At 36.2% G+C, this 15,659-nt stretch overlaps 1 protein-coding gene across 3 annotated transcripts in view; it reads right to left on the bottom strand.

Moving 5' to 3' along the window:
- Nucleotides 1-15,659, bottom strand: part of PHTF2 (putative homeodomain transcription factor 2) — a 116,254-nt gene that overhangs the window by 96,336 nt on the left and 4,259 nt on the right. The window contains exon 2 of one of the 3 annotated variants that reach the window (XM_078060062.1): nt 14,001-14,170. The exons of the other annotated variants lie outside the window; for them this stretch is intronic. The gene's annotated coding sequence lies outside the window, so the exon portion shown is untranslated. The remainder of the gene's footprint in view (nt 1-14,000; nt 14,171-15,659) is intronic. 3 annotated transcript variants of the gene reach the window in all.

Here is a 15,659-nt window from a genome sequence, read left to right as displayed (position 1 = left end):
GGAACTTTCAGTCTTGTACTCCCTACCTTCCCCCAACCTCCTGCAAGCAGAGAGCGGCTGGAGATTGAGTTCAACTGCCAATGGTCAATGATTTAATCAATCATGCCTATATAATCAAGCCTCCATAAAAACCCAAAAGTACATGATTCAGAGAGCTTCCAGGTTGGTGAACATGTGGAGATTTGGGGAGAGTGGTGTGCTCAGACAGCATGGAAGCTCTGTGCCCTTTCCCCATATCATGTCCTACGTATCTCATACCTATCTGTTCCTAAGTTATATCTTTTTGTAAAAAACCAGTAATCTAGTAAATAAAATGTTTCTCTGAGTACGATCAGCTGCTCTAGCAAATTAACTGAACTCCAGGAGGGGTCATGGGAACCTCCAATCTACAGGTAAGTAAAAAGCACTGGTGACAAACTGGACTTGTGACTGCCATGGGGGGGGGCAGGTAGCAGTCTTGTGGGACCGAACCCTTAACTGGTAGGATGTGATGTTACCTCCAGGTGATAGTGTCAGAATTGAGTTGAATTATAGGACACCCAGCTGATGCTAGAGAATTGCTTGATGGTGCGGGAAAAACATACACACTGGAATTGGTACCAGAATTATACTCTTAAGATACATATCTGTACAACTTTGATAAAATTACAAGTTTTAGATTTCAATTTCCAAATAGTTACAGTTTCAGTAAACTGGAATCCTAATATTCATAAATATGATTTGGTTATATAAATATCTTCCAAAATATTCATTTAACATTTTGGACAACCACCTCTTACCTAATAGTCTTCATTATTCCCAGATTCTGCTATATGCAAATTTGCCTATCTAATTTTTAATTTGTAAGCTCAAAATCAATACTCATAGTACTTTCCTAATCATTTCCAGACATGTACAGAGTAGCAAAAAAATTGAGATGTCTGATGTGCAGGTTTCCAGCTGAGATCGAACAAGATGATGCTCTGTCTTCTTAAGACAGCTTTCATACTATAATTAAGTATCCTTTTTGTGGTCTGTTTTGTGACAATTTTTCAATTTTTGCTTTTTGTTGCTAATTTTTTTTGTTTAAAATGGCCCCCAAGGGTAGGGCTGAAGTGCTGTCTAGTGTTCCTAATGAAAGAAGGCTTTGAGAGAAAAACACAGGCAGTAACCTCTTTGACCTTGGCCGCAGCAACTTCTTGCTAGACACGTCTCCAAATGCAAGGGAAACAAAAGCAAAAAATGAACTATTGGGACTTCATCAGGATAAAATGCTTTTGCAGGGGCGCCTGGGTGGCTCAGTCATTGAGCGTCTGCCTTCGGCTCAGGTCATGATCCCGGGGTCCTGGGATCGAGCCCCGCATCGGGCTCCCTGCCTGCTTTTCCCTCTCCCACTCCCCCTGCTTGTGTTCCTCTCTCACTGTGTCTCTCTCTGTCAAATAAATAAATAAAATCTTTTAAAAAATAAATAAATAAATAAAATGCTTTTGCACAGCAAAGGAAATAGTCGACAAAACTAAAAGGCAACCTACAGAATGGGAGAAGATATTTGCAAATGACTTAACAGATAAAAGGCTAGTAGCCAAAACCTATGAAGAACTTATCATATTCAACACCCAAAAAGCAAAAATTCCAATCAAGAAATGGGCAGAAGACATGAACAGTCATTTCTCCAAAGAAGGCATACAAATGGCCAGCAGGCACATAAAAAATGCTCAATATCACTTGGAATCAGGGAAATACAAATCAAACCACAATGAGATACCACCTCACACGGGTCAAAATGACTAAAATTAACAACTCAGGGAACAACAGATGTTGCCAAGAATATGGAGAAAGGGGAACCCTCTTACACTGTTGGTGGGGATGCAAACTGGTGCAGCCACTCTGGAAAATAGTATGGAGGTTCCTCAAAAAGCTAAAAATAGAACTACCCTACGACCCAGCAATTGCACTACTAGGTATTTATCCAAAGGATACAAACATAGTGATCTAAAGAGGCACATGCACCCCAAAGGTTTATAGCAGCAATGTCCACAATAGCCAAAATATGGAAAAAGCCCAGATGTCCATCAACAGATGAATGGATAAAGATGTGGTGTATATATATGTATATATGTGTGTGTGTGTGTACACACAATGGAGTATTACTCAAAAAGCCATCAAAAAGAATGAAATCTTGCCATTTGCAATGATATGGATGGAACTAGAGGGTGATGCTAAGTGAAATAAGTCAGTCAAAGACAAATACCATATGATTTCACTCAAATGTGAAACAAAACAGATGACCATAGGGGAAGGGAAGGAAAAATAAAATAAGATGAAAACTGAGAGAGAGGCAAACCATAAGAGATGCTGAACTTTAGGAAACAAACTGAGGGTTGCTGGAGGAGAGGTGGGTAGGGGATATGAGGTAATTGGGTGATAGGCATTAAGGAGGGCACATGATGTAATGAACACTGGCTGTTATATGCAACTGATAAATCACTAAATTCTACCCCAGAAACTAATAATACAGTATACATTAACTAAATTGAATTTAAATAAAAAAATTTTTAAAAAGAAGGCTTTGCTATACCTTATGAAGAAAATGTGTGTTAGGTAAGTTTCATTTATGTATGAGTTATAGTGCTGTTGACCATGAATTCAATGTTAATAAACCAACAATAAATAATAAATAAGATGTCTCTAAACAGTAACACATATGAAACAAGGTTATGTATTGATCAGTTGATGAAAATGTTGTGACCGGTGGCTAATAGAAACTTAACCCTGTATTTCCCCTAGGAGCTATGCTTTAATGTTCACGAATTCAATGTTTGCTGCCACCTTATAGAAATAACAAGAATCAACTGTAATTGGACTTAGTGACTGGGCTTAGTTCTCAGAAAGTAGATGGAGAGTTAATGGTAAAGTAGAAATGAGAACTAAATTGTGTTCCCTGAGTTTTCTTATCCTATAGTTACAGTGGCCAATTTAAAACTAGGATTTATGGCTTTTATGTACCAGAATACTTCTTAGGGGACAAATTATCGTTGGAAACCAAGTCATTTTTAAAATGATGAACATGCTGCTGGTCAACAAATCTCACTATTTTATGTAACACCATTATTAATATGTCCACATCATCAAGTCAGGATTAATAAAAATGAAATTTGGGGGCTTTGTTCCATATTACTACTAACTACCAAGCCAACTGGCCTAAACTGCCTGGAAACTCAAGAATGTAACACAATTTAACAGACACTAAACTTACATTTTTTTTGGTAAGATTTTATTTACTTGAGACAGAGAAAGAACATGAGCCGGGGGACAGGGGCAAGGGAGAGGAAGAGTGAGAAGCAGACTCCCCACTGAGCAGGGAACCCGATGAGTATCATGACCTGAGACGAAGGCAGACACTTAACCAACTGAGCCACCCAGGCATCCCTAAACTGACAACATTCTTCTAATCTGAGGGAATTTTCTATACATCAAGAAACCAATAGTTCAATTTCCAGCCCATTCAAATCCATACCACAGAGAAAGGTACTTTATAAACATGCTACAACTACTACTTAAACCAGAATCATTAGCTCAACTACGTATAGTTTATTCTTTTCATTTTTGCCTTATCTTTTCAACAATAAAAGACCAGAGTAAGTGCTCAACAACTGCAACTATTCCATTTCTCTTCTCTCTGTCACAGCAAAGCTTTGCTATCTCTTCCAATTCCTCCACCCTCTCTCTTCAATCCAACCATGCCTTTACTCCCCACACCCTACTGAAAGCTCTCTTTAAGGATACCAATGACTTCTAGTTGCTAAATCCAATGGTCAGGTCTCAGTTGTTCATTGTACTCAACCTACCTGCAGTATATGATGTAGCCGATTATGTTCCCTCCTCTTGGAACACTTTATTTATGCCGCTTCTTATTTATGTAGCTTCTACGAAACCTCTCTTGGGTTTGCTCCTAACTGTCTGGCTACTACTCAGTTTCTTTGCTGGCTTTCTTCTTCTCCCTGAGCTCAGCACTTGGACATCTTCTCTGGCTTTATTTAGTCCCTTGATGATCACTTCAGGTACCTTGGTTTAAATACCAGGTATGTAGATTCCATCGGCAGCCTAACCTGTCCCCTAAATCTACTGGTTTAGAAAAACTCAGATAAAAGTTTCCTTACTTAAGGACGTCTCAGAGCCTTCTCCTGTGCATTATAAATATCCAAAAGAAGAGTATGTACACGTTATGTCTTACACTTATTTAGAACAGAATCTTTTCCTCATGATGCATCTTGTGAGACATACAATTAACTAAGCCACTAAATATAGCATACTAAGCTGTCTTTCAAGTAGTTCCAAATTCCCACAGCATGAATTAATTATATAAAAATGGGCAAACTTTCCCTCTGATTTTACAGAGGTAATAACTGAGTTTGAAGTTTTCAAGACAGCTCACTCCATTAAAAGAGTTTGCCTCAAAGTTTTCCTTATGCAGAGAGAAACTGTCTCTCTTAAGCTCCATTCACCTGTATTAGTTATACACTCTAAATGAGTACAAAATATATTTACCACATCTTCAGACTTCGAATAAAATAATGTAATAAATATATACTATTGTTAATCTTTCTTTTCCCAGACTAAATGTTGGTAGCTCCTTCAACTGTTCTTCATAAAACATGATTTCCATTCCCTTTACCATCCAAGTCATCTTCCTCACCAGATAAGATATAAATAATTCCTGAAATCTCGTTGGCCAACAAAATAATCTGTTTATCTGAAGAATACAAAACACAGTAGACTTATAACTTCTATTAATTGGGACAGGATCACTTGGTTATGCAGCTTAAGAATATATTCACTTTTTTATTCTTAGTAGCCATGACACTGCTTAACTCAATAATCCTTTCTGAAAATAAAGGTGTATTACACAGATCCACACACATACATACTCATATATACACATTTAGCTATGTCCACTAAGAGGGCCTAGAAGCAATGATTCCTTAGTAGCAATAAGCACATGTAGCAACCAGATCTCTAAATACCATTCTACAGTAAAAGAAACCAAGGCTCCTTAGAGAAATGTCTGATTCTAGTTGGCACAGAGACAGTACAAAATGATTCTGGAACATCTCATGGGGTCAGAAGTTAAGAAGGCTCAAAGAATGATAGGGACATTGTCAAAAGTTAAAGTAAGAATCAATGAGTCTATACTGATATGAATGAATGAATGAATGAATGAATGAGAGGGAAGCTTTTCGATATAGCAGCAAGCCAGCTAACACAGAAGAAATTATAGAATTAGAAAAAAAAAAAGTCACCATTTGGCAACAATCTTTTTTCCCAGTTTTACTGAGATATAATTGATACAGAACACTGCATAAGTTTAAGTTGTACAACATGATTTGATATATGTATATATTGTGAAATGATCACCACAATAAATTTGGTTAACATCTATTACCTTACCTCAATTACAATTTTTTTCCTTGTGACGAGAACTTTTTTTTGGGTAGGCTCTACACCCAACGTGGCACTTGGAACTCACAACCCCTAGATCAAGAGTTGCATGCTCTACTGACTGAGCCAGTCATGCACCTCTATGATAAGAACCTTTTTTTTTTTTAAGTAGGCTTCATGTCTAGCGTGGAGCCCAATGTGGGGCTTGAACTCATAACCCTGACACCAAGACTTGAGCTGAGATCAAGAGTCGGACACTTAGCCAATTGAACCAACCCAGGCACCCCTGTGATGAGAACTTTTAAGCAACCATCTTAATAACGGATTCATGCAAGAAACAGCAATAAATATTAAAGCTAACAGACAAGTTTGAAAGTAATAGGATATTTACATAATCAAAATATCTCCACAGATACTTATTAGCTACAAAGAGTGACTCTGGAGAAACCTGGCAGGTGTTACCTTAACTAAATGATCAAAGTTATCATCACCTGTAACATGAGAAATTGCAGCATTTGCTTCTTGATATAGTGTACTGTGAAAAACACAACATTATATCTGTGGTATCCCTGCCCAAAGTATATAACCTGAATCCAATCATGGGAGAAAAATCAACCAAACTAAAATGGAAGGACATTCAACAAAATAACATCTTAACACTTCAAAAAATGTCAGTATCATGAAATACAAACAAAGGCTTAAGAAATATTCCAGTTTAAAGGAAACTAAAGAGACCTGAAGACTACATACAGCATGTGATCCTGGATTTTCTTTTGCTATCTGGAGAGTATTGTGACAACTGGTGAAATGTGAATAAAATCAGCAGATTAAATAATAGTTATTGTATCCATGTTAATTTCCTGATTTTTGATCACTTGCACTTTGCTTATGTTGGTGAATCGTCTTGTTTTTAGGAAATAAAACTGAGGTATGTAGAAGTAAAGGAGTATCATGACTCAAATGAGTCAGAAAAAAAATAATATATATATACATATACGTGTATGTGTGTGTGTACACATATGGATAAAAGTAAGGATAAAGCAAATGTAGGAAAATGTTAATATATAGTTAATCTTGGTTGAAGGGCACACAGAAATTCTTTATACTATTCTTTTTTAAAATATTTTATTTATTTTAGAGAGAGAGAGAGACAAAGCATGAACAGGGGGAGGGACAGAAGGAGAGGCAGAGAGAGAATCCCAAGTAGACTCCCCACTGAGCGTGGAGCCTGATGCAGGGCTCAATCTCAGGACTCCAATATCATGACCTGAGCCTAAATCAAGAGTCGGATGCTCAACCAATGGAGTTACCCAGGCCCTATACTTTTCTTATATAACTTCCTTAAAGTTTGAAATTATGTCAAAATAAAAAAGAAATAGCTATAATAAGCTTTAATTCAGTTTTAAAATACCTCCTTTTTCATGTTAATTTTCTATACACAAACTATCAACTTAATATACATAAAGCCTTCCTCAAGCTTATTTTCTCATTTAGTATGGTTGCAGTGATGGAAAAGAATAGGATAAGCACAAGAGAACTATCCCTATGTTTTTTTTTGTTTTGTTTTTTTTTTTAAAGATTTTATTTATTTATTTGAGACAGAGAGAATGAGAGAGAGAGAGAGCACATGAGAGGGGAGAGGGTCAGAGGGAGAAGCAGGCTCCCCGCCGAGCAGGGAGCCCGATGCGGGACTCGATCCAGGGACTCCAGGATCATGACCTGAGCCGAAGGCAGTCGCTTAACCAACTGAGCCACCCAGGTGCCCTATCCCTATGTTTTGATTTTACAAATTTACAAATCCACCTCCATCAAAAGAAAAAGGTCATACTCAGTTGCCTATGATCAATGAGGAGACAGATTTTTAGATACACTCTTCTAATATCTTAAAGCCCATTTTCTCCACAGAGATTTTTAACAGTGTATTTAATACCTATTACTTCAAAGGTTAAGTTAAAATGATTGCTCACAATATAAACTAAAACTCTGGATCATAGCAGCATTTTTAGTCATTGTTACAAATATTTTCCGATGATGATAAAAACTGAATAATTATACTCTTAGAGAAATAAACACTTCTCATTAATTTCCCCTAGTAATAATCTAGTCACGTTTTTCACACTCACACAATTTTTGTCATGAGAACTGGGTTTATAAAAGAAGAAAATGCAATTAGTTGCTCACCTTTTAACTCATCATACTTTCATATATCTGTTTTAAACGAAATAGAAATGGTGAGGGGGATGAACATAGGCACATTCATCCAGTCAAAACATATGGTATATTTTGGTTCTGGATATGCAAAGCTAATACATTCTGAAATCATGGGACTTAATTAAAACAATAAAAAATGGTACTTTATGTACTTTCTATTAAAATTATTACTTTAAAACTTAATATACAGGGACTTCCATTTCTAACCATGATGGAGTATCAGGGACCAGATTAATCTCCCCATCTTAAATACTAAAAACATGGACACAATAGTGAAAAGTTTTCAGACATTGGGCAACAGGCAGCACAATCTCTGAAAGAGGCAATAAAAGTAAGCCGTATGACTTCCCAAGGGTAGAGTTTCCGGGATACAATACTAAGATAGGAAAATCAGATCCAGACAGACTCCCCAAATTGAGAAGACAGATAAGGGGGTTCAGGGACACCACGGTAGCTACAGTTCCCAGGGCAAAGTACCAGGAAGGAGAAAAAAGCACAAAGAAAGCTCTGGAATTCTGTAGAACATTTCCCCTGAGTCTCCTGCTGAATACTGATCAGCACATGTATGCAAGGAAACTATCTGAAACCAGGGATAGAACCACCAGAAAGGAGCAAGGAGAACAATTAGCAAAGTTCACCTAGGAATGATAAGAGTTCACAGAGTGAAGAAATCCTGTAACAATGGGCAACAGCTAGAATATCCAGAAGGGCATTGTGCCTGTTTAGCCTTGTACTAAAGGATGCTCAGGTGTCACCTAACAAAACTTAAAAAACAAGCCTTAGAAAATTAAACTGTTTCTAAGTAATTTAACTGTATCTCAGAAGAAATCTCAAAATATTAAAAATAATACAAAGGAAAGGTAGCTCCAAACAACAAAATTCACAATGTCTGATATCCAAACAAAAATTAGCAAGCATGCAAAGAAATAGGAAAATACAATCCATCATAAGGAGAAAAATCAGTTCTAAAAACGGACCCAGGAATAACATAAGTGATAGGATAAGTAAGGAAGGACATTAAAACCAGTATCTTATACAAAACATTGCTGAAAAAAATTAAAGGAAGCAAAAGTAAGTGGAAAGTAACCTTATGTTCATGGATTGGAAGACTTAGTATTATTAAAGAAGTCCACACTATCCAAAGTGATCTACAGACTCAGTGCAATTTCTATCAAAATTCCACAGTATTTTTTTGCAAAAATAAAAAATCCATCCTGGGGCGCCTGGGTGGCTCAGTCGTTAAGTGTCTGCCTTCGGCTCGGGTCATGATCCCAGCGTCCTGGGATCGAGCCCCGCATCGGGCTCCCTGCTCCACGGGAAGCCTGCTTCTCCCTCTCCCACTCCCCCTGCTTGTGTTCCCTCTCTCGCTGTGTCTCTCTCTGTCAAATAAATAAAAAAAATCTTAAAAAAAAAAAAAAAATCCATCCTGAAATTCATATGGCATCTCAAGGACCCCAAATAGACAAAATAATTTTGAAAAAGAGGAAGAAAGTAGAAGGACTCACAATTTATTTCAAAACATATTACAAAGCTATACTAATCAAAACAGTGTACTACTGGCATAAAGGCAGACAAAAAGACCAATGGAATAGAACAGAGTCCAGAAATAAACCCTCACATATATGGTCAAATGATCTTTGACAAGAATGCAAAGACTACTCAGTGCAAAAGAATAGACTCTTCGACAACTGATGCTGGGAGAACTAGAGAGTCACGTGCAAAAGAATGCACGTGACTCTCTAGTTACAGAAATTAACAAAAAATGAATAAAGAGCTAAAACTATTAAACTCCTAGATTAACTAAGGGGCAAAACTCCAGGATTTTGGACTTGGCAATGATTTCTTGGATATGACACCAAAAGTACAGACAACAACAGCAAATATAAATAGGACTATATCGAACTTAAAACTTTTATGCATCAAAGGCTACAATCAATAGAGTGAAAAGCATATACAATGGAAGAAAATATTTGCAAATTATATAACTGATAAGGAGTTAATAACTAGAATATATAAAGAACTCCTTCTTAACAACAAAAAATCACTCAATTAAAACACAGGCAAAAGACCTGAATAGACATTTCTCCAAAGATGTGTACAAATGCCAACAAGCATATGAAAAGGTGCTCAACATCACTAATCATCAGGGAAATACAAATCAAAACCATGAGATATCATTTCACACCCATTAAGATAGCTACTATCAACAAAACTGAAAATAACAACTGTTGGCAATGATGTAGAAAAACTGGAACTCTTTTGTACTGTTAGTGGAATGGTAAAATAGTGCAACCACTATGGAAAACATTATAGAGGTTCCTCAAAAAATTAAAAACAGAATTACCCTATGACCCAGCAATCCCACTTCTGGATATATATCTAAAAGGAGTGAAGGCTTGGTCTTGAAAAGATATTTGCATACCCATGTTCAGAGCAGCACTATCCACAATAACCAAGAGGTAGAAGTAAGCCAAACATCTACCAATAGATCACTGGATACAGAAAATGATGTATATACGTACAATAAGATATTATTCAGCCTTAAAGGAAATCCTGTCATAAACTACAACATGGATGAATCTTGAGGACATTATGCTAAATGAAATAAATCAGTCACAAAAAGAAAAATACTGTATGATTCCATTTATATAAGGTACCTAGTATAGTCAAATTCATAGAGACAGAAAGTAGAAGAGTAGGTACCTGGATCTGGGGGGAGAAGAAAAGAGGAGGTGTTTCAGATTTGTAAGATGAAAAAGTTCTGGGGCGCCTAGGTGGCTCAGTCAGTTAAGCATCTGCCTTCGGCTCAGGTTGTGGTTCCAGGGTCCTGGGATCAAGCTCTGCATCGGGCTCCCTGCTCAACAGGGAGCCTGCTTCTCCCTCTCCCTCTGCCTGCCACTTCCCCTGCTTGTGTGTGCTCTCTCTCTCTGTGTCAAATAAATAAATAAAATCTAAAAAAAAATTTTTTTAAAAAAGATGAAAAAGTTCCAGACAGTTGTTTCACAACAATGTGAATATACTTAAAACTCTAAAATTGGTTAAGTAAAAAGGGTGAAAATGGTTAAGATGGTAAATTTTATGTGACGTATTTTTAACCACGATTAAAAAAAAAAAAACAACCTGTCTATTATAGACTCCATATATTTAAGAAAGTAAAAGAAGAAAACATGACCACTGTTAAGGAAAGACATGGAAGATATAAACAAGATTCAAATCAAACTTTTAGAGATGAAAAATACAATGTTTAATGAGAAAAATACAATGGATAAGATTAACAGCAGATTAGAAATCAGTAGAAGAAAATGTCAGTAATTTTGAAGACATAGCAATAGACATTATTCAAATTGAAACAAGGAGGGGGAAAAAAAAAACAAAAAAACCCAGGATCAGTTAGGTGTGGAACAATATCAATTTGTCAATGTATGTGTAACTGGAGTACCAGAATGAAAGGAGAGAGTGAAGGAAGAGAGAAAAACTATTTGAAGAAATAATGGCCAAAATTTTTCTAAATTTGATGACAATGACAAATCCACACACCCAAGAAGCTCAACTAACCCTAAGCATAAGAAACATAAAACTACACCAAAGCACATCATAATAAAAGTGCTTTAAACCAGTGGTAAAGAGATCATTCTAAAAGTAGCCAGAGACCAAAAACACTTTCAGTATAAAGAAATAAAGATAACAGTAGATTTCATGTCAGAAAAATGCAAATGAGAAAATAGCGGAGCATCATTAAAGTCATATCATTAAAGTCCTGAAAGAAAAAAACTGTCCACCTACAATTCTATACCCAATAAAAATACATTTGAAAACTGAAGTACAAAAAAAAAGGGGGGGGGTTCAGACATATAAAAGCTGAAAAAATTCTCAGCAGTAGTTCAACTTACAATAAATGCTAAAGGTAATCATAGGCAGAAGGAAAATGATACCATATGGAAAAGGAATTTCAAAGGAAAGAAGAGCCTTGAAAATGGGACAAATGTGGGTAAAAATAAGAGCCCTTTCCTAAATATCATTTTTAAATCCACTTAAGAGAACTGACCATTTAAAACTAAAAAACTAAAACCATATTGTGGGATTTAAACGTATGTACAACTAAAATGTATGACAACAACACAAGAATGAAAAGGAGAAATAGAACTATAGTGTTTTAAGGTTGTTATATAATATGTGAAGTGGTATTTTACCCAAAAACAGACTGTGATAAGTTAGATATATATAAACACTACAAACAAACAATAAACCCAAAAAACAAACCAAAACAAAAAGCTATAGATAATAAAAAGCCAAAAAAAAAAAAAAAAAGATATAAAGGAGAGTCATAAAAAATACTCAAATAATACAAAGTAGAAGGCAAAGAGCAAAAACAAAACAGATGGGACAAATAAAACACAAATCGCAAGATAATAGATTTAAACCCAACAATATCAATAATCACATTAAATATAAGTGGTCTAAACTAAAAAGCAAGAATTAGAAAACTGGATAAAAAAACGAAGACTGAACTATATGCCATCTACCAGAAACTACTTCAAATACACACAAATGGATAAAAGTAAAATGATGGAAAAATATGCACCATGCTAATACCAATCAAAAGAAAGCTAGAGAGGCAATATTGTCAGAGTAGATTTCAGAGCAAAGCATATTACCAGAAATAAAGAGAGCCATTTCACAATGATAAAGGGATCCAATTCATCAAGAAATCACAACAATCCTAAATATGCATACCTCTAGTAAGAGAACTTCAAAATATACAAAGCCAAACTGATGAAAGTATAAGCAGAAACTGGCAAGTCCAAAATGATATTCAGAGATTTCAATACCCTTCTCTCAAAAACTGCTAGAACAAGTAGACATAAAATCAGTAAGGATAGAGAAAACTTGAGCAATTCTACCAATCAAGTTGATCTGACGTTTATACCACTCCACCCAACTTTCTTTTCAAGTGCACATGAATCATTTACCAAGACAAACCATATTCTGGGCCATAAAACAGTCTCAATAAATTTAAAATGATTCAAATCTTTTTTTTTTTTTTTTAAGATTTTATTTATTTATTTGACAGAGAGAGACACAGTGAGAGCAGGATCACAAGCAGGGGGAGAGGGAGAGGGAGAAACAGGCTTCCCGCGGAGCAGGGAGCCCGATGCGGGGCTCGATCCCAGGACCCTGGGATCATGACCTGAGCCGAAGGCAGACGACTGAGCCACCCAGAAATTGAAGAAATAATGGCCAAATGATTATTGCCGAAGCCCAACGACTGAGCCACCCAGGCGCCCCATAAAATGATTCAAATCTTACAATGTATGTTCTCTGAGCACACTGAAATTAAATCAGAAATTAGTATCTAAAAAAGCCCGATGCGGGGCTCGATCCCAGGACCCTGGGATCATGACCTGAGCCGAAGGCAGACGACTGAGCCACCCAGAAATTGAAGAAATAATGGCCAAATGATTATAGCCGAAGCCCAACGACTGAGCCACCCAGGAGCCCCATAAAATGATTCAAATCTTACAATGTATGTTCTCTGAGCACACTGAAATTAAATCAGAAATTAGTATCTAAAAAATCCCATGTGCATACTCATTTGTAACCAATGGGGTCAAAGAAGAAATCACAAATAAAATCAGCAAGGATTTCTGAACTGAACAAAAATGAAAATACAACGTATCAAAATTCACGGGATGTAGCCAAAGCACTATTTAGAGGGAAATTTTACAGCATTAAACATTTATATCAGAAGACAATAAATTAATGAGCTAAGTTTTTAAAGATACAAGCAAATAAAATGCAAAGTGAAGAACAGAAAGAAAATAATAAAGAATAGAAATCAGTGAAATTGAGAACAAAAAATCAATAAAGAAAACCAAAAGCTGCTCCTTTGAAAATCAATAAAACAGACAAATCTCTAGCCAAACTGAAAAGAAAAAAATGAAAAAATACACCAATTAACAATCAGGAATGAGAGAGGGGACATAGCCATAGATCTTATAACATTAAAAATATAATAAGAGAATATTATGAACAATTTTATGCCAATTTAACAACTTAGATAAAACAGACAAACTCTTTGAAATAAACTATTGCTGCACCTGGATGGAGCAGCCCATTAAGCATCCAATTCTTGGTTTCAGCTCAGGTCATGATCTCAGGGTCCTGAGATGGAGTCCCGAGTCCAGCTCTGTGCTCAGCATGGTCTGCTTAAGACTCTCTCCCCTCTCCCTCTGCCCCCCCACCCCTACTCATGCTCTCTCTCTCTCAAATAAATAAATCTTAAAAAAGATACAAACTATTGATGTTCATTCAAAAACAAATAAATAAACTAAGTAGCCCTCTATTAATGAAAATAAAGTAGTTGTTAAAACCTTTCCTACGGGGCGCCAGGTGGCTCAGTTGTTAAGTGTCTGCCTTCGGCTCAGGTCATAATCCCGGGGTCCTGGGATCGAGTCCCACATCGGGCTTCCTCCTTGGTGGGAAGCTTGCTTCTCTCTCTCCCACTCCCCCTGCTTGTGTTCCTCTCTCACTGTGTCTCTCTCTGTCAAATAAATAAATAAAATCTTTAAAAAAATAAATAAATAAAACCTTTCTCACAAAGAAAACTCTAGGTATAGGTATACAAGTCACTTAGTACTATCTTAAGTTTAAGCTATATGGATGGATCTAATATTTATTAATTATCATCATGTGCTGGCATTAAGAATATAACTTGAATATGACTTATTAGTATTCAGCAACATCATTCTAGAAGGAAGTTGTGTGAAGAACTGATTAATATGAGGCTAAATTAAAACCAAGGAGACTAATAATAATCTGGGGGAAAAAATGATGAGTACCTAAAATAAGTCAGTGGCAATGAGGGGTGGGTGTTGGGACAGGGCATGGTTAAAAGATGGATAGCTAGTAAAGAGAAAGACCAGTAAAGAGAAAGACCAGATGTAGTTATTGACTGGATATGAAAGGTACAGACAGTGAAAGAGTAAGGATGCTCCATGATTCCTGGCTTGAACAATAGAAGAACTATTCATTAGGATTGGGAATACAGAGGAGAAACAGATTTGGGAACAAGAAGATATGTTTATTTTCCAACATATAATACATTTAGACACTCACTGCCCAAAAGATATATAGTAGGCAATGAGATATATGGAATCAATACTTGGGAAATATATGTAGTTAAATTAACCGGCTCTATCTCCCAAGATTACTTGCAATTAAAGCCTTCTCTATGACTGTAAAATTAATGGCTTTTATCTGTTGAAAGAATTTCAGAGATAAGAATGTGGCTAAGGGATTTGAGGAAAAAAGTCCCTTTCCGTGTATATAGTAAACTCACCGTACAAGAGACCCAATTTCAGTATTTTTTTTATTGCCATTTAGAATAGCAAAATCTTATTTACTCTATCTGGTTTAATGAGTCTGACGTACTTTCTTCAGGAAAAAAAGTTGAGAATATGATGCCCTTTCCCTATCTTTTCCCTTGTTTTGTATGTGGCTGCAATGACTTGATTTTTTTATTCAACTGTGCCTATTGCCTGTGTAACATCCTATCGTCTCCTCTTAAGGTTTTATTTGTTTGTTTGCCATTTTCTGGCTCTCCTTACTCTATTTGAGAATTGCATTTTAAAAAAAAAAAACACATCTGTTCAGGGCACCTGGGTGGCTCAGTCAGTTAAGCCTCCGACTCTGGATTTCCGCTCAGGTCACGATCTCAGGGTTGTGAGATTGAGCCCTGTCTCAGGATCCACACCCAGTGTGGCGCCTGCTTAAGATTCTCTGCCTCTCCCTCTCTGCACCCCACCCTTTAACATAAATAAATAAATGAATAAATGAATGAATGAATAAATAAAATAAAAATCACACCTATTCAACTTAGTCAAATAACAGCAACAACTGTTTTTTGAACATGTCTTATAAGCCAGACAATGTGTCAAGTACTTTACGTACATTAGCTAATTTAATTTTCAAAGTCTTGCACAGTATCTCCACTTTATGATTAAATAAAACTGAACCTCGAAAAGATTACA

The sequence above is a fragment of the Halichoerus grypus genome, chromosome 12 (assembly GCF_964656455.1).
Source record: "Halichoerus grypus chromosome 12, mHalGry1.hap1.1, whole genome shotgun sequence".
Taxonomy (NCBI): Eukaryota; Metazoa; Chordata; class Mammalia; order Carnivora; family Phocidae; genus Halichoerus; species Halichoerus grypus.
This window is presented reverse-complemented; position numbering and strand designations above follow the sequence as displayed.